The 18467-nt window shown below is 48.9% G+C and overlaps 1 long non-coding RNA gene across 1 annotated transcript; it reads left to right on the top strand.

Moving 5' to 3' along the window:
* The first annotated feature begins 9595 nt into the window (after positions 1–9595).
* On the top strand, positions 9596–10448 carry LOC132711981 (uncharacterized). Its single transcript, XR_015729981.1, has 2 exons — positions 9596–9887; positions 10162–10448. It is a non-coding gene; the product is annotated as an uncharacterized LOC132711981 (long non-coding RNA).
* Positions 10449–18467: the final 8019 nt, after the last annotated feature.

Here is an 18467-nt window from a genome sequence, read left to right as displayed (position 1 = left end):
GGAACAGTTGGCAGTGAAACCAAAAGTCAAGCAACCCAAGAGCGCCCCGCCCCGACCGGAGGAGGAGAGTTTTCCAGGACAACGGGCTCGGACGGGGGATTGGTGGCACAGCTCTGTTCTCCTCGGGCCACGGATGCCAACACCCCCTCGCTTGGGAGCCTCTTTCCAGGGCTGGAGGGAGAGGCGATGGACTGAGGAGGATGAAGGGGATTGGGGGTATCCTGCCTCATCCGGTCCCAGCACCATGGATACGCTACGTGAGCGTTTTGGGGAATCTGGATTTCGTGACGCCCCATCCTGGCAGCCCTGGGTTGCAGGGCTGGAGCCTCCAGGTTCTTCTTGGCAGGATACAGGGGTGACCACTTCGGAGACCCAGTTCCGGCTCACAAGTCCTAAATTGAGGATGGAGCGGACCTCTAGACGATCCATGGACCAACCCCCTCCAGAACAAGACCAAGGTGCCTCGTCGGGAGACCTTGGAGCCGGTCCTGAGCCCCAACCAACGCAATTGGCAGGGGGCTTACCTGTTGGGGGTCGCGGGGCGACGAGGGACCAACCTAGGCAGGACAGGAGAGCGACTGGAGCAGCGAGGACCCCAGGCCCCATGCCTTGGCCTCCGGGGCCCCCGCCGGGGCTGTGGGTCCCGCAGGCCGTTTGGGGACCACCTGCCCTGCAGACTTCCTTTGACGGAAACCCTGAACGAGTGGCTATTTTCTTAAGCCAGGTGATAAGCCATATGGACCAATATGGACAGTGGTATCCCTCCCAGTGGGCTATGGTGGTTGCTGTTACAGGGGTCCTGACGGGAGAAGCAGCTGAGTGGGTGGCAGGCCTCCATGCTAAACATGCAAGGGAACTCGTGGACCTGGGACGATTTCTGGAGGCTCTTCGTGCCAGATTTGAAGACGAAACAAGCGCCCAGGTTGCAGAGGGGGATTTGTTTGCGCTTAAGCAACGGGGCGTACCAGCAAAGGAATATGTACAGGAGTTCCGAAAGATTGCGGCTCGGTTGGTGGGGTGGCCAGAACGTCTTCTGGTGCACCAATTCCATAAAGGACTAGACCGTGATTTACGGCAAGCCTGCGTGTACCGGGGCTTGCCCCCCAAGTTGAGTGTGTGGTACAAGGCAGCCATCGAATTGGACGTCGGTCTCCGAGAATTCCGTATACGGGGTGAAGGGGTTGCAAGTCAAGGAAAACGACCAGCAGAACGCACACAAACACCCAAGGAGACTAAACCGAATGCTGGCTCCGGCTTGGGGGAAAGGATCCAGCGGCCTGCGTTTCGTTGCTTCAGATGTAATCGCCTTGGTCATCGAGCAGCCGACTGTCCTCATCCCATGCCCCGTAACTTGGACCAAAACCCCCCTCCTAGAGCTGTGTTGAGAGGCAGAGGCCGACCAACATCCGAACGGTCCCAAATGACTCAAACATCCTGTATGGAGAGGGATCCCCTGGCTACAGATACTAAGAAAGTGGTGGCGGAAAAGTTCCCGATTGTGGCTGGGGATAGTGATGACGACGATGAGGACCCACATGACCCGATGGTGAGCGACCCCATCCGACCTTTTGTGGTACCAGTCGTACTCCGAAACCCACGGGCCACCACTGGACGCCGATATGAGGCATTGATTGACTCAGGGTGTACTCGTTGTTTAATTCGTAGGGCGATAGTTGATGAACTTGGGCTGCGGGTTGTGCGGTTGAGAACCCCTATTACCTTTGAACAAATGGATGGTTCATTGCTGGGAGGGGCACCAGTGACTCATATAACAGAAAAGGTGCACCTCGATATTGGGGAGCACACCGAAACTATTCGGTTTATTATAGTGGAGAAAATGTTAGAACCAGTGATTTTAGGATTAGCATGGTTGGACAAGTGGGCTCCTACGATATGGTGGGAAGGGGGTTTTCGCAAACCTCGATTACCGTTGGGACCTCCCCCTACCAAGGAGGAAAAGGAGCCAGCAGGGGGAATAGAAGCAGAGAGCCCACCAGTAGACACGACGTATCCTGATGTGTATAGGGATCTCGCCAGAGTCTTTAGTGAGGAGGAATGTGAGACCCTGCCCCCTCACCGGCCTACGGATTGCAGTATTGAGTTAATACCCGGGGCGAAGCTACCCAAGCCCCGGATGTATTCAATGACACAACCCGAACTAAAAGAATTACGGAAATATATAGACAAGAACTTGGCCCGGGGTTTTATCACACCTAGTCGATCAAAGATGGCTGCCCCTGTCCTGTTTCGTGGGAAGAAAGACGGGGGTTTACGCTTATGCGTTGACTTCAGAGGTCTCAATGCAGTGTGTGTGGAGCCCCTCTATCCACTTCCCTTAATGAAGGACCTGTTAGCTGCCCTAGCCACCGGTCGTATCTTTACGAAACTCGACCTACGCGAAGCGTATTATAGGATACGAATCAAACCAGGGGATGAGTGGAAAACAACATTCAATTGTCCCTTGGGAAGCTATCAGTTCCAGGTCATGCCGTTCGGACTACAGGGCGCCCCTGCGGTGTTCATGCAGTTCATCAATGAAGTGCTGCATGAACATCTGTACAGGGGTGTCCTTGTATATTTGGATGACATCTTAATTTACACGCAAACTGAAGAGGAACATATATCTCTGGTCCGACAGGTCTTAGACAAATTATTAGCTGCTAAGCTGTACGTGAAACTATCCAAATGTGAGTTTCACAAAAAGAGGATAGATTATCTAGGCTATAGAATATCAGAGAGCGGGGTAGAGATGGATCCCAGAAAAGTCCAGGCAGTGCTTGAATGGCAGGCCCCTAGAACCAGAAAGCAATTACAGAGCTTTCTAGGCTTTGCAAACTTCTATCGGCAGTTCATTCCCAGATTTGCTGAAATAGCCCTACCACTAACGGATCTGTTACGGACCAAACCGGCCATAGCTAAACCAAAGCCGGGACAAGCGTTGACGTGGTCGTCAGCGTGTCAAATGGCTTTCGAGCAGTTAAAAACACTCTTTGCTCAAGAACCAGTACTCAAGCATCCAGACCCAACGCAAGCATTCGTAGTCCAAGCAGATGCTAGCGACGTGGCTGTAGGAGCAGTACTCCTACAAAGAACACAGCAGGGAGGGTTACAACCTTGTGCCTATACGTCTAAAAAGTTAACCACGACAGAGCGGGCATGGGCGATCTGGGAAAAAGAGGCATTCGCGGTCCGTTGGGCGTTGATGACATGGCGACATCTCTTGGAGGGGGCGTCTCATCCTTTTGAGGTATGGACGGACCATAAAAACTTAGAAGCCTTACAAACGCCCAGGCGACTATCTCCCAAACAGATAAGGTGGGCACAATATTTTCAGCGTTTCTCTTTCCGGTTGCGGTATGTTCCTGCTGGGAAAAACTTCCTGGCTGATGCGCTGTCCCGGATGCCACAGTATAATAGCAAGCGAGAGGAAGTGATAGAACCTCTAATTGCACCTTCCCAAACCCTATTGAGACTTACAGAAGTAGATGGTCACTTACGTACCGAGTTTAAAACAGCTTTACAACAGGATCGATGGGTAATCCAAAACCCCTCTATGGTTAGCTATAATGATGGAATAGCGTGGAGGGAGAATAGAATATATGTTCCAGAACGTTTACGGAATGTAGTGTTATGCAGGTGCCATGATGCCAAATCAGCAGGCCATTTTGGGTATTTAAAAACTCTACACCTTGTGAGGAGGCAATTCTGGTGGCCACGAATGCGTAAGGACATAGAAACATACGTAAAAGGTTGTACAACCTGTGCAACCGCCAAACCCTGGTCTGGACGACCGTTAGGACTATTACAGACAGTCGCGAATCCTAGCAGGCCTTGGGAAGAGATAGCTATGGATTTCATAGTCGATCTCCCCCCTAGCCATGGCCACACTGTAATTTGGACGGTGGTAGATCTGTTTTCGAAACAGGCCCACTTTGTGCCATGTAAAAGCATACCATCCGCGCGACAATTAACCGAACTCTTTTTGCAACATATCTATCGTCTCCATGGAGCACCTAAGAGGATTATATCCGACCGCGGTGTTCAATTCACCTCTAAGTTTTGGAGACGATTTGTCCGTTTAATTGGGTCCTCTCAAGGGTTAAGTTCAGCATTCCACCCGAGCACTAACGGGGCGGCTGAACGGGCCAATGCTATGGTCGAAAGATATATCAGATGCTACGTTTCATACCAGCAGACGAATTGGTCAGGACTCCTGCCTTTCGCCGAAGTGGCATATAACAACATACCCCACCGCAGTACTGGGTTCTCCCCTTTCCAAGTAATATATGGCCGAGAGTTTTCAGCCATTCCAGAGTTAGATCCCCCTATGACAGACGGTGACACGCCACGCAGTTGGGCCGATAAAATTAGTAATGTATGGCCAAGTGTAAAAATAGCATTACAAAAGGCAGCAGACGAGTATAAAAAATATGCAGACAAGAAAAGAGCTGATCCAAAACCATTCCGGATAGGAGACAAAGTATACTTATCTACGAAATACCTTAAACTCCGACTGCCCAGTAAAAAATTAGGACCTAAATATATAGGACCATTTCCCATAACACAAGTCATCAATCCTGTAACCGTAGCTCTTAAACTTCCCCCTCTGTTCAGTAGGATACATCCCGTATTCCATAGCAGTTTGGTGAAACCGGTGACGATAGAAAGGCCAGGTACCTCAACTACTCCACCAGGTCCCGTGCATACCAACCAATATGAGATAGACCGAATATTGGACTCCAGGGTTCGTAGGGGGATGTTACAATATCTTGTGCGGTGGAAAGGATACCCTGTAACACAGGCCTCGTGGGTGGCAGCACCCGATGTTCACGCTGCCCGATTGATACAACGGTTCCATCGGAAATACCCAGCCAAACCTAATGCAGGATCGTAACAGTGACTAACATCTGTATGCTGTCTATTTAGAGGTGAGCTCCTGGTAGGGGGGGCCGCCTGTCGAGTCCTGCCGGAGCTCGCCATCGATGGGGTGTGTGGGAGACGAAGGAGTGGAGATAAGCAGCCGCAGAGAACACACAAACAGTTCCTGGATAGCAGCATTCAGGGCAATGATTGATGACGTTGCTGGGCCTCTCCGATTCTGCTGTCCTCGCTGCTCGCAGCTGTTACTGTTAAGGGAGTGGGGGGTGCTTGATTGATAATCACCGGATGTATGTTTAAGGGGCTGAGTTTTTGTTAAATAGCGCTGTGGTGTGATTACACCCAGCGCTGACTTTGAACCAAAACACCGACTTGTACTTTACTTTTGACTGCAAGCTTATCATTGCCAAAGTAAACCCTGATTCTCTGTGTGTTACTGGTGATTATTTCCTATCGCAGTTCTGAACGAACGACAAGCCGAGATATTGGACTCCAGGGTTCGTAGGGGGATGTTACAATATCTTGTGCGGTGGAAAGGATACTTGACCTGAGGCTCCTTGGGGCCCTCTGAGCTTCCTGGTTTGCTTGCAGGCGTCTCGTGGCCCAACTAGGTAACACCATCAGTGCTAGAAGCGTGGAAGGCAGCTGAACAAATGAGGGGGGGTCAATTGGCGGTGGAGCGTGGCGTGGCCTCGCGGGTGGGAGGGTGAAGGGGCGACTGTACGGAAGGCTACGGCTCCTCCCCAAAGGGCGGTGGGCTTTTTTTGCACGCGGGGCAATGGCTTCAGGATCGGCGGAGGGGTGTGGGTGGCTTGTTCCTGCGAGGGAGCGGGAGGGGCGGGGGCGGCGGCTGGAGGTCCGGGCAGGGCGAGGGGGGCGCAGGGGCAGAAGGAGCCTTTTGTGCTTGGGGAGGGACAAGGGAGGGTGGGGAGGTTCTGCTCGGGAAGGGCAGAGGGGGTGGGGGCGTGGGGGGTGATGTTTTTGGGGGGGGCGTGTTGTCCGTGGGGGAAGGAGGCGATGGAGGAGGTGGGGGGTTTAAAGCCGGGGAGGGAAGGGGAGGGAAAGGGGGAGCAGCGGGCAAAGCGCCCGAGAAAGGCGGCGGAGGAGCCGCGAGAGAAGCCGGGTCAAGAGGCCAAAGAGCCGCCCTTCTCCCGGAGCGTCTCCGGGGCTAAGCAGGGATGCGGAGGGTCCCACCTGGATGGGCCACCGGGGCGAGCGCTGCGGAAAAGCCGGCCGGCCTCTTTCTCCCCCCAAAGAAGAGCCTTTGCCCCCTCCCCCCTCCTCCCCCCTCCGTCCCCTTCGCTCAGCCCAGCAGGCCCCGCGCTCGCAGCGCTCGGCAGCCTCTGGCCGCTGGGAAGGAAGCCGGGGGGCTGCGGGGCCCTTTGGCCGAAGCCCTCTCGGCCGCCCCCGCCCAAGGACTCCGCAGCCCCGGAGGCGCCCCGGTTCCAGCGCCCTTCGGACTTCAGCCCAGCAGCCCCCCGGGGACTCTGCAGGGGCCCCTTCCTCAGCTCTTCCTTCCTCTGCTCAACTTCTCCCAGTGGATCTCCTGCTCGATCCCTTTCTCCAGCGGTGGCTGGGATCTCCAGCTTCCCGGGGCTGAGCGAGGCTCCCGGGGATTTGGGGCTGGTTGTTCAGGCAAGGCTGGCTGGCTGGGTGGGCTTTGCTCCGCTGTGTAAGGGCTGCGTAATAAGAGGACATCACAAATAGCTCCAGATACTTTGTGGCAGCTGATCAGGGAGGAAAACTCCGTGGAAGGAAAAGACAGGGAGAGGGAGAGATAAAGAGAGGGAACAGCGAGTAGGAGAGGGAGGAAGGGAGAGGGAGGAGGAGGGAGGGAGGGAGAGACCCAGCTGTGTGAGTCCCTTCTGAAGAGGCGTTCTGATTGGTTTGCTCTCTGAAGTTGTGAGTGGGTCAGGCTGATTCTCATTCAGTTATTTGTAATCCAAAGGGAAGGAAAGGTGAAGGGATTTATTTCAGTTCCCATTCCTCTTCTCCTCCTCCTTTTCCCTTTCTCTTCTCCTCCTCCAATTCCCCTTCTGCTTCCTTTCTCTTCCTGTTTCTTCCATTTTCCTCTCTCCTTCCCTTTCTCTTCCTATGCCTCTACCCTTTCCCTTCCCCTGCTTCCAATCTCCCTTCCCTTTCCCTTTCCCCTTTCCCTTCTTCTTCCAACTTCCCCTCCCCTTTCCATTCAGCTGTCCCAGAGTTATTGCAAATCCCTTGATTATCTCCTTGGAGAGGAGATCACTCACCTTCTCTTTCTTTCTTTAGCAGAGTGATATGGACATCCAGCATAATTTCAGACCCTTATAAAAACACGTATCAGAGACATAAAAAAGGAGCAGGAAGAGGCCCCACAGGGGCCCCCACTACCATTTCCACATTGCTGTCACTCCAGGGCTCCCATTCAGAGGATCTCCTGGTGCCCGAAGGCTGAGAGGGTCCGGACAGAGAGGAAGCCGCTGCCCGTCTCTTGGAAGGCTGGGAAGAGGCCGGGACCAGGAGACCTGCAACTGCCACGGAGGCTCCCAACAAAGGACTCTCGAACCCTTCAGACCCAGGAGTCTCCCTGGGGAGGGGAGGGGAGGGCAGCGCTCTGGCTGGAAGGGGGAGGGGGGCTGGGGAGGGGCCAGTGGGAGCTGTCTTACTGGGTGAGTTTGGGGTCTGTTGGGCAGAGCGAAGGCCTCTTTCCATCTGTTGGGCACTTTGGGGAAAAGAAGTTTTCCACTCTGGGCCAAAAAGCCTTTGGAATCTGATCTTTCCTCCAATTCTGTACCGGACAGCCTCTCTCCTGCCCAGCTGCCCCGTCTGCCTCCAACGTCCCACCTCACAAAAGAAATCCCCAAGGAAATGAAGGGAATGGAGTCCATAAATCCCAAAAGAAATGAAGGGAATGGAGTCCATAAATCCCAAAGGAAATGAAGGGAATGGAGTCCATAAATCCCAAAGGAAATGAAGGGAATGGAGTCTGTTCTAAGTGTTGGAAGAAATATCCTTCTGGGTTCAGCTCCAAGTGGGGAAAAAGACACTGGGGACATGGAGACTGCTTGGAAAGACGGTTTAATGGTGGACAGGATCACATGGCTTGAGTTCCTGAACAGAAAAGGGGCAAGATACAACGAGTCCCTGGGTTTTATGCTCTCTCTGGCTTTGAACTTCCTGGCCCCCCAAAAGAGTATCCTGATTGGTTGTCAGACTCCCAAGAGGTGGGGGTCTTAGCTAGCCTTGCTGGCTGATGTAATCTTCCCAGGTGCCATGTGGTGAGTTTCTGTCCTAGATGGGTCCTATTGTGTTGCAGATGATGGTCCATTAACAAAGATGGAGTTTCTGCCTCTGGCCCATTGACACAGGGTGGGGGCAGGAAGATGGGCACTGCTTCGTCTTTAAAACATGCTTCTCCATTTCTCATCCAGGGAAACATAATATTCTGCCTTTTTAATATTTCTTAAAATATTTCATTTCTCGAGGAAAGGGGTAGGTGCTAACTTCTTACATAAGAAAGGAGTGGACTAGAGGATCCAGGATAGAGAAGAGAGGGAGGGGAGAGGGTGGATTGAGAGGAGCTTCTGAGGACTGTGTTGCACACAAGAGAGAGGTGGGGTCCTCCCCCTACCCCTCTGTTGAGAGGGGGCTGTTCTGTTTTAACATAGATGGTCTCTTTGACCCTCTTTCCAACCAGGGGTCTCCTCTGTCCAGAGGGTGGACTTTGCCCTCTCTGAAGACAGCAACAGGGTCCTTTCCCCAGTTCCAAGGAGGTTCCCCCCCATTTGCCCTCTGATTCAGGGGGCCCTGAGGGTGCAGATAAACCCCCAGGTGGCCTCAAGGCCTCTCAGAGAGCCCACGGCTGACCTTCACAATGCTAACCACCAAACGGCTGCAAGGAGGAGAGATCCTTCCATTCCCCACCATTCAGTCAGAACCGAAGAAGCTTCTTGGATGAGAAGCAAAATGTTTTCAAGGGAAAAAACCCAAGAAATTCCAGCTCTCTTTTGAAAAGCACCTTTGGGATGTGCGCTGAAGATGCCCCAAAGAGGGATGGTGCTTTTGGAGTCCGTTCCGTCGCTGAACAAGGAGAAGGGAAGAGCCTTTCTTTTAGGTTGCACCTCAGGTCTTGTGCTGGAGGATCCCTTTGCAAAGAGCAGGTGAGCCTGTCAGGCCTGCTTGGGAGGAAGGAAGTTTCCGCCATGGGGGAAGGGTGTTATTTGATGGCCGTGTCATTGGGCACAGGTGGGGTGGAACCAAGGTTTGGAGGGTCGCTTCTCGGAAAGCCCCACAGAAAATAACAGTTGGAAGGGACCTTGGAGGTCTTCTAGTCCAACCCCCTGCTTAGGCAGGACCCCCTGGATTCCCCACTGCTGAGGGCCACTAAACTGTTCACCTTCCCTCCTGAGCTGAAAGGGGGGGATTCCAAGGGAGGGAGGGGCCAAGGGTTGAGTAGAGGGAGAAGTGTTGTTTGGCCTCTAGGTTACCTGGATACCTGGATTCTGTTGGAATTCTTTTCCGTTGATGGGTGGGGCCATGCAGGCTAAAGAAGGTTCAGTGGATCAAAGACTCACTCGAAAGAGAGACAGAGCCAGAGAGAGAGTCAGAGAACCAGAGAGAGTGATAGAAAGAGGGAGAGAGCAAGAAAGCAAGAGAAAGAGAAATATAGAGACTGAGACTGAGACAGAGACAGAGACCGAAACCGAAACCGAAACTGAAACTGAGACAGACTGAGACTGAGACCAAGAGGTGAGCAGGACTTGGTTTCTGGTCTGAGGTGTGGTTTTTTCCCTTGCTTGGGAGTTTGACTTTGGGATGGTTAGTCTTGGAGGGGAACCACCAACCATTAAAACCAGAGATTGACTCTTCTTCCTCCATCCCTTTTCTCTTCCAGAAATGGACCCAAACGAGCTGCTGCGGCCATCCCTTGACAGACCCCAGAACGTCCTTGGAGACCCCTGGAAAGTGACCTTGTTTGTCCTTGGGGTCTATGCATTGGTTGGCCTCTGCGTTTTCTTCCACCAGTGCAGGTAAGTGGCTCCTGATCAGGGGAGTGGCCTCCCCACAACCTGGGGAGCCCTGGGGCACTGAAAGCCTCCCAAAATGTTGGTGGGACTAACAGGAGAAAGGATAGAGTCCCTCTGGGCTGGAAGGGGCCTTGGAGGTCTTCTAGTCCAACCCCCAAGCTTTCCTTGAAAATCTCCACTAATGGGGCCCCCATTAAGAATAGGTTTATTATCCTTGTTAAGAAAAGAATGTGCCAGTCAGTGATATTTTATTCTTTTTTCCTTCTCCAATCCCCAGGAAAAGGTGTCTGCAAGTGTCACCAGAGGGACGAAGTGAAGATGTGGAGGCCGCCATCATCATGGTGGAACCGGACATACCGGAACCCATCAACCCCAACCTCACCATCATTGATGAACGAAGGAGGATGTCAGACGTTCTTCCTTGCTAAACAATGTGATGGTTGGTAAGTGTTTATTTTTTTATTTTATTATTATTATTCATATTTCTATGCCGCCCACTCTCCAAGGACTCTGGGCGGCTTACACCATAGACAGTATACTAAATAGCATATTTCCCCCAACAATCTGGGTCCTCATTTTACCCCCCTCGGAAGGATGGAAGGCTGAGTCAACCTTGATTTGATCCGCTGATCTGCTGAACTAGCAGTCAGCTGAAGTAGCTGCAGTCCTGCACTCTCCACCTCGGCTCAATTAGTTTGAACTCATTTGGTTTTCAGTTTTTCTTTATTTTTCTATTTGAAAGATATTCTGTTATTATTGTTGTTGTTATTTAATGCCTTTTGTTTTGCATTTCTTGCTTTGGGGTTTTGGGTGGGAGTTTTTGGACTATGGAAGCCAACAGGAAAGAAAACTAGGAGCCTTTAATCTTAATTTGGTTGCTCAGTTTTATTCATTGTTTTGTTTCTTGCTTACTGTTTCATTGTTATTAAAATATTCAATCTGTGCTTCTTTTGCCCCAGGACAAGGAGCGGCCACGGCTGAGATGCCATCCATCGCATTGTTGACCAAGGCTGAACGTCTGGCATCGTCTTTCATCAATGATGGTGATGTGGGAAGTGATGGATTCCAGTATGGAGGTTCCACAGTGATTGACGCCCCTCCTCATCTTCACCTGGTGCTTCTGGTGACACTTGCAACCCCTTCAACGCAGAGGCCAAACCAAGCAGGGACCCCAAAGAGGAAGAAGGTCACTTTCCAGGGTCTCCAAGGAACTTTGGGGAAAGGAAAGGAAAGGAAAGGAAAGGAAAGGAAAGGAAAGGAAAGGAAAGGAAAGGAAAGGAAAGGAAAGGAAGATAGAAGAAGGACAGAAAGGAAGGGAAAGGAAAGGAAAGGAAAGGAAGGAAAGGAAAGGAAAGGAAAGGAAAGGAAAGGAAAGGAAAGGAAAGGAAAGGAAAGGAAAGGAAGATAGAAGAAGGACAGAAAGGAAGGGAAAGGAAAGGAAAGGAAAGGAAAGGAAAGGAAAGGAAAGGAAAGGAAAGGAAAGGAAGATAGAAGAAGGACAGAAAGGAAGGGAAAGGAAAGGAAAGGAAAGGAAAGGAAAAAAGGAAGATAGAAGAAGGACAGAAAGGAAGGGAAAGGAAAGGAAAGGAAAGGGAAGGGAAGGAAAGGAAAGGAAAGGAAAGGAAAGGAAGATAGAAGAAGGACAGAAAGGAAAAGAAAGGAAAGGAAAGGAAAGGAAAGGAAAGGAAAGGAAAGGAAAGGAAAGGAAAGGAAGATAGAAGGACAGAAAGGAAAGGAAAGGAAAGGAAAGGAAAGGAAAGGAAAGGAAAGGAAAGGAAAGGAAAGGAAAGGAAAGGAAAGGAAGATAGAAGAAGGACAGAAAGGAAGGGAAAGGAAAGGAAAGGAAAGGAAAGGAAGGGAAGGGAAGGGAAGGGAAGGGAAGGGAAGGGAAGGGAAGGGAAGAGCCTTGATAGTACAGTGGTTTAGTGCACCCTGTTATTAACACAGCTGCCTGCAATTACTGCTGGTCCGAATCTCTCCAAGGCTCAAGGTTGACTCAGCCTTCCATCCTTTCTAAGATAGGTGAAATGAGGACCCAGTTTGTGGGGGCAATAAGCTGACTTTGTATAAATATACAAAAGAATGAAGGCTATTGCTTAATGCATTGTAAGCCGCCCTGAGTCTCCGGAGAAGGGCGGCATATAAATCAAATTTAAAAAAAAAAAAAGGGAAGGAAAGGAAAGGAAAGGAAAGGAACCGAGGCTCTGGAGCCCGTGGCCGAAGGGAAGGAGCCAGAAGCTCTACGGGCCCCGCAGCCCCACAGGCGGAATCGGAGGGAGGGGGTGAAGAAAGGGGGAGGGGTTCAGGAAGCCACAAAGGACTCGACGCTTCCTCACCTCCAGTTCAGACCCCCGATCCCTCCTCTGGGGCTGGAAGCATCTGGCCAGGACACACACACACACACGTACACGTTTCATTTCACAGATGAAGATTTCTGCCTAGGACGTGCCCAGAAAAGCGTAAGGACCAATGAGATTTCTCCCTTCTGCGGCGTCATCGGTCTCTGGGCAGCGTCTCCCTTGACTTCACCTGATGGAAGAGAGTTCGGCGCAAAGAGAGAAGCGGAGAAGGGGGGGAGGGGTGAAGAAAGGGGGGGTCCATGACACACAAATTTCGTTGTTGGAAGTGCCCCTCCCCCAACCCTGTAGGGTCCCTGCCCTCCGTGTCTCCCCCCCGAAGCTCCTGCCTTTTGCTCCCTTCCTGGCAAAGGGGCTGCCGGAGGGTCTGTGGGGGTTTCGGACCCACCGCAAATTAGAGCTCGGTTTTGGGTTCAAGAACCGCTGCTGGGGATGTCAATGGGGGGGGGGATAAGAAGGGGGAAAGCGGGAATCCCCGGCTGAGACTCCTGAAGGGAGCAAAGAAAGTGGAGGGTCCCGTCTAGGGCTGCCATGAACCCCCTTGAGCTGCTTCCCCCCCCCCAAATACCGAACAGACTCCCCCCTCCCACACACACACACACATTTCTCCGTTTCTCTCTCTGCTATGAACTCCCTTCTCCTCCAGGTGAAGCCACAAAAGACTCTGCCCGGAGACCGATGACGCTCAAGCAGGGAGAATTCCCATTGGTGCTCCCTCTGATTCTTGTCCTTCCCACCTCCAAAGTCCGAAATCAAAGCTTCCTCCCCCAATTTAGAACCCCCAATTCCTCCTCTGGGACTGGAAGCATCTGGACACACACACACACACACACACACGTTTCATTTCACAGATGAAGATTTCTGCCCTGGGGAGAGGTTGGGGTGAGGCTGGATGAGAAGAGGGGAGCCGCCCCCCATAGCCAGGGAAGACTTGGGGGTCATTTTCTTGGGTTGTTATATATTTTATTCTCCTTCACTGACCCTCCCAGGGATGTTGTGCATGAGAGGGGAGTCCACGTCAGTCTCATCCATCAATGAAGAGAAGGTGGCACTTCTGGGTGGCCTCCTGTCCAGGCGATCCCAATGAAGGAGGAATTGGCATTCCGTCTGGGTCGCTGCCTGGAAAGAGGAGGGGGAGAGGAGAGAAACCCCTTCCCCTTCCTTTCCCTTTGGGGGAGTCTGGAACTGCAAAGGACTGAAGAGGAATCAGCCTGACCTGCTCAAAGCTTCAGAGGTCAAACCAGGGAGAAGGTTTCCCTCTTCAGAAGGGACCCCAAGTCTTCTGGCCATTCCTTGCTCTCTCTCTCTCTCTGCCCCCCCCTTTCCCTCTCCCTCCGGTCTTTTCCTTACCTGCCGTTTTCCTCCCCCATCACCTGCCACCAGGTGTCCTCAGCATATTTGTGAAGTTCCCTTACACAACTCTTACACAACAGAGCAAACCCCACCCAGACAGTCGACCTCAAAACCAACCCAAAATACCCAGGAGCTGTCAGCTCTTCTTCCGTTGGTACATTTTCTTTCTTCCAATTCTGGGCATAGACTATACGAGCGGCTGCTAAGATATGTAATATTAAATATTTTATCTCCTTCGTAAATTTTTCTGTAAATATCCCTAGTAGAAAAGTCTCAATCTTGGAATGTGCCCAGATGGATAAATTGACAAAAGAACTTAAAGAAAATAGGACACAGAATACTAGAAGACTTGGCACAAATGGTCTAAGTGGTTGGAGGGGAGGAAAAACAAAGAAGAAAAATAGGGGGGAAAGATAGAAAAGTTAAACAATAAAGAAAGGGTATGTTAAAGATAAAAAATAGGAAACTGATATGAATGAGAGAAATACATTATATACACTGCAATCAAAATGTTGGGGACAAGAAGTAGATCGGAATAACATAAAGAGAAGGAAGGGGAAATTGTGACTAACAAAGAAAACCACCATGCAGTAGCTGTAAAGAGAGTTTGTTTATAAATGTTGTATGTCGTGTATTGTTATATTGTGTTATAAAAAATAAAAACAAAACAAAACAAAACAAAATACCCTGGAGCTGTCAATCATCCCCGGCCAGATCGAGGTCCCTGCCGCAGTTGAAGAGGAAGGGATCCAGCAGGACGGCCAGTCTGAGAGGTTTGAGGGAGGAAGGGAGGGGGAAGGGGCCTCTGCAGATCCCCAGAGCCGGAAGGTCTGGAGGGGAGAAACCGGGTCCACCTGAACTCGAACAAAAGGAGGATTTCTGCACACACACACCCCAAATCTGGGCACCTGGATCTTTTCTCTCCTCCCCCAAAGCAGAGGAAGCCCCTCCTTCTCCAGATGTTGCTGTCTACAGTTGTGGGAGTGAAGAAGGGCCCAGTTGTCTCAATCGTCTCCCCTCACCTGCAACTTATACACCCGACCCTGAGATCGGGTTGGGGGAGGGGGTTCAGGAGCCCCCAGGCCTCATCCCAGATGCCGCCCACAAAGGCAGAAGGGAAAGGGGGAAAGGGGGGTCTGGCCTTGTCCTCGCACTTACGACTAGTGCAGCATCCTCTTGGACACATAGTCACAATTTGGGTGCCTGGCAATCAACATGGATTTATGACAAGTAAAATCAGGGGGCGAAATGGTGTTTGTTTTCGGCTTTTCCAAATCAACCTGCTGCCGCTTCCTACAGCTAGTCCTCCACTTATGACCAGAATTGGGACCAGAAATGGCATTGCTAAGCTAGGCGGTTGCTAAGTCAGTTGTGCTGAATTTTACGATGTTTATTGCCACCGTTGTTAAGCGAATCACTGGGGTTGTTGAGTGAATCCTGCAGTCATGAAACAAACACCGTTTCACCCACTGACTTTACTGGTCATGAATCCATGTTGATTGCCAGGCACCCAAATCCTGACTCTGTGTCCAAGGGGATGGTGCCCTAGTCGTAAGTGTGAGGACCCATCATAGATGGCTTTTTTAAATGGCCATGGAACTTGGAACTGTCGCCAAATGAATGGATATAAATCGAGGACTTCCTGTAGGTTTGTAGGTTCCCACTAATGTGGACATCTGGATGGAGATGTCCATCCTGTCAGCTGCATCCAGAGGAGCCGAAGGGAGTGGTCCTTCCTCCCACAACCGTCCCTGGGAACAGGGGCTCCTCCAGTAGAGAGCAGGTCCAGCAAGGCCTCTGAAGGGCCAAGTGGATTCTCTTAGTTGTCAGGGAGGTTGTGGCCAAGTGTGAGATTGTGCAGGCTCTGGAATCCTTACCCACCAATTGAATGGCAAAAATACACCATAGTATATTAAAGTCACTAATAGAGAAGCTCTTTTACACAAAATGCTCATGTTATTCTTATATCTTCATGAGTAGAAACAAATTTTAATTTACGGCCAAAATATTTAATTATTTTAAACTGCTTTTAAATTTTGTATGTATTGTTTTTTACTTTGGCTGTTCACCGCCCTGAGTCCTATTTTGGAGAAGGGCGGTATAGAAATTTAAATAATAAATAATAAATAAATAAATAAATCCTTTTTTTTCAATTTAATCCTCTTTGTCTCCACCAGCTGACTGAGTCTCAAGCCAATCCTGATCCAAAACCAGAGGCAAATGGTGGTTACTCATCACCTTGACATTGAATGAGTGTTGAGAAGGTGGGATGGAGATAGTTCTCCACCAGAGTTAAGAATCACAAACAAACCATTATTTGTAGAAAGACTAATTTTTCTCTGGTTGCTAAAGGGGATTCAAAATAATTCAATCCTTAAAACAGAACTATCATAAAAGGAAGAAGATTTTTTTAATGTGAGAAACATTTACCAATTCTAAAAAAACCCTCATTTGTTTCTATAAGGATCAGGAATTGTGTATCAATGAGTGGTTATAAAAATATGGGGCTGTGCAGGGGCCACTACAACCGTTTTAATCACTACTTTAAACAAAAGTTAGCATTCAAGTGATGAGCTCAAGTTTGGATGGAGAGAGGAAAATAATCTGGAGTTTTTATGGTTTTTATTCCGTCCCATCTTTGGATTCCAGCGACTTCCAGAAAATAAGACAAAAAGAGAGAAGCTTTGGAAATCCAGGCCATTCAGGAAATTAGACAGGTCCGTTAATACAGGAATAAGTGAAATAAAAAGGAAAGAAGGAAAGTGTGAGGAATGCAAAGAGAGGAAAGGAAACTCCAGCACAGGGAATGACTTAGGAATGAAACTGACAAGGAGGAGCCTGGTTGGAAGTCCTTGTTCTATGCGATCTTCTTGTTCAACTGAGGATTCTCCCCATGAGATGGTCTCCTGGCCTGGAAGAGCTTCCCCTTCAGCCTCTCCCATCTCGGAAGGCCCAGGAGAAGCTCCGGGTATTTGGGAGGCCGTTGCCTGGAGGGGATGAGATCTCCCTGGACCAAATTCTCTCCCTCCGACAGCTAAGGCTCTTTTCCATATATATATAAACCACCCAGATTGACCCAAACTCCATACTCACAAACTAGAAACTTGAATTTGATTTGGGTTTTTTTGTCTCTCCCTTCAATGGCTGGGTGAGATTTTTATTTCAGAAATAGGAAAGCTTACACATTTTTTTAACCAAAATAAAGGAAAATTCTAAATTCTACATCCTTTCATCATGTGCAGAAAGCAAAGTTAACGCTGTAACTATATCAGCTATTTTCTATAAACTGTTTGATGACACTATTTTTTTAAACGTCCGATTTCACTTCATCTTCTGATCTCTCTGCTCTGCGTCTCCAATAGATTTCCTTAAGGCTGACTTTTATCATTCTTTGTTTTTAATTGCTGTATATCTCATGGATCACACTCTACAGAGCTAAAGAACTTTTTCTACAGAGTTTGATAAGTTTTCTTTTCTTTTCTTTTTTAAATTTTTTTTATTATTAAAATATAAACACAGATATAAAGACAATACAATACAATACAATACAAAGACAAACAAAAAACCCACCACCTACAAACCCACCTAACAATTTTACATTTACGCTTTTGTCATCAACAGAATATATGTCATTGAGCTTATATAGTTTAATAAAGAGTAATTATTAAATGTCTAATTCCAATGTTATAACTTTTCATTACAAATTTACATTTCTTATGGGTTCATCTCCTTGTGAAAGTCTTTACCCTAATTTCTGTCCTCTACATTTTTGCTGATTTTCCTTTCCAGCCATTGATACCATTGGTGCCATACAAGATAGTATTCGCTTTCTTCCTTTTCCTGGAGTTCCAGCGTCAATCTGTCCATTTCAGCACACTCGCAAGAAGAATTAGGAATTCAATTAGTAAAGAAGATAAAATATTTAGGTATTTGGTTGACGGCGAAAGCAACCACGATCAAAGAAGAAAATTACACGAAATTACTAAAAGAAATTAAAAAAGACCTGGAAATCTGGAACAGGCTACAATTGTCATTGATGGGCAGAATCAGTTCAATTAAAATGAATATATTACCGAGGGTACTATATCTATACCAGGTAGTACCATTACATCCAGGAAGGGACTTCTTCAAAAATCTCAACAAAATTACAATGACCTATATATGGCAGGGAAAGAAGGCCAGAATTAAGATTAAAGCGCTACAAGACACACGAGACAGAGGAGGCCTCGCAGTACCAGACTGGGAGCTATATTATAAAGCAGCCGGATTGACCTGGATCAAAGAATGGATGAGATTAGATGACAAAAGAATGTTATATCTAGAAGGCTTTGATCTCATACGAGGATGGCACGCGTTCCTATGGGATGGACCAGACAAACAACACATGTACTTCCAAAGACACATAATTCGGGCCTCACTCTTCAAGATTTGGCAGGGAATTAAGAAAACTTATTATACTAAAATACCAAAATGGTGGTCCCCGATGGAGGCATTGATATTTCCAAATGCCCTTGAAATCGGAAAGATTATGAGATACCAAGATTTACTGAATCATGAAGGAGAACTTACTCCACAACATCAACTCCAAAATGGTGATATAAATATTGATTGGTGGCACTATACTCAAATATACTCAAGATACAAGGCGGATAAAATTAAATATGGAATTGCAAAAGATCTGAACGAACTGGACAGAATTTTATTAGGAGCAGACCAGAAAATGATTACTAAAACATATAACTACCTTTTGAGAGACAAATTAATAGAAGAAACAGTTAAACATAATATGACAATGTGGGCCAGGGACATAGGACATAATATTCAATTGGCAGACTGGGAGAAATTATGGAAGCAGAACATAAAAATGACAAGA

Source organism: Pantherophis guttatus, chromosome 15 (assembly GCF_059756535.1).
Source record: "Pantherophis guttatus breed Tessera chromosome 15, ASM5975653v1, whole genome shotgun sequence".
NCBI lineage: Eukaryota > Metazoa > Chordata > Lepidosauria > Squamata > Colubridae > Pantherophis > Pantherophis guttatus.
This window is presented reverse-complemented; position numbering and strand designations above follow the sequence as displayed.